The sequence below is a fragment of the Chenopodium album genome, chromosome 19 (genome assembly GCF_948465745.1).
Source record: "Chenopodium album chromosome 19, dcCheAlbu1.1, whole genome shotgun sequence".
Lineage (NCBI taxonomy): Eukaryota > Viridiplantae > Streptophyta > Magnoliopsida > Caryophyllales > Amaranthaceae > Chenopodium > Chenopodium album.
In genome coordinates this window covers 33545611-33546817 of record NC_137852.1, presented here as the reverse complement: position 1 = coordinate 33546817, position 1207 = coordinate 33545611, and positions in this window count along the sequence as shown.

Sequence of the window (1207 nt, the reverse complement as noted above, 5' to 3'; positions counted from 1 at the left end):
ATTCAGCCTACTATTGGGTCAGTTTGGCGGGTTGTTTTAGGGTGTTTTTGGTGCGGTTTTGGAGTCCATTTGGTGCTGTTTTGGGTGTGGTTTTGGTGTGCATGCAATTGGTGCAGTTTGGGGTGCTATTTTGGGTGCAGTTTGGGGTGCTTTTTTGGTGTGCAATTGGTGCTCTTTTGGCTCATTTTTGGTGTTGTTTGCGATGTGTTGAATTGCGGTTCTCTTGTGGCAAGTTGCGGTGGTTGTTATGCCACCTATTGTTCTCTTTCATTGCCTGTTCGCGGGTGTTAATGGGTGTCAAGATGCAGTGGCGGATCTAGGATTTGTAAAATGGGGGTACGAAATGAATTTCGATAAAAAAAAAAAAATTACAAAATAATGTGAATTGCAATATTTTTTTTCCTAAGTAAATTTTAAGTTAATAAATCATAAATTATTTTACTTTGTATTACTAATTGCGTGTACGATAAGTCTTACTATTGAGTAACTAAATAGGTATGTGGAAAAAAAAGATTATCTAAGAGACCTATTATTTGGAACAACAGGTCTCTTTGATTGAAAAATACTAATCCCCCGCTGGAAAAAGTAAAATTATCAACTAAGAGGCTAAGAGACCTGCTTTTTAAGTAGGTGGTCTCTTTAATGTTACACAAAAAAGGCGGGCTGATTTGTCACTTTGACTAACTGCATAACAGAACCTAAGAGACCACCTATTTGATACAGGCGGTCTCTTTTCTTGCCAGACTTTTTTTTTTTTTTTTTTTTGGCAGAATGGGGGTACATCTGTAACTCTATGTACCCCCCTAGATCCGCCACTGTCAAGATGGCAAAGGTAATGGGCTCACTAAAACCTCTTTGATTACTCATCTTCGTGACCGTCATTGTTGTGTAGATGCACGGGATTTGACCCGACACTCTCTTACTTCGGATTTGGCTATTTTCTTGGAGGCTGAGACGACCTTCCGTCGTATGGTCATTCGGCTTTGTGAGGAGTGTTTCAAGACGCATTCTCTTCGCATGAAGTGTCGACATGGTCCTGGTTTAGATGATTTTGTGGCTCCTCCTAACTTGGGAGATGGTGTTATTCGGTTTGTTCTTTATGGTTTTTATAAACCGCAAGATCATTCGGTGGTATCTCCTAGTGTGCCTCTTGAGCCTCATTTTACTTTTGATGTTGCTCTTTTTGATAGTTTGCTATCTAAGCGGT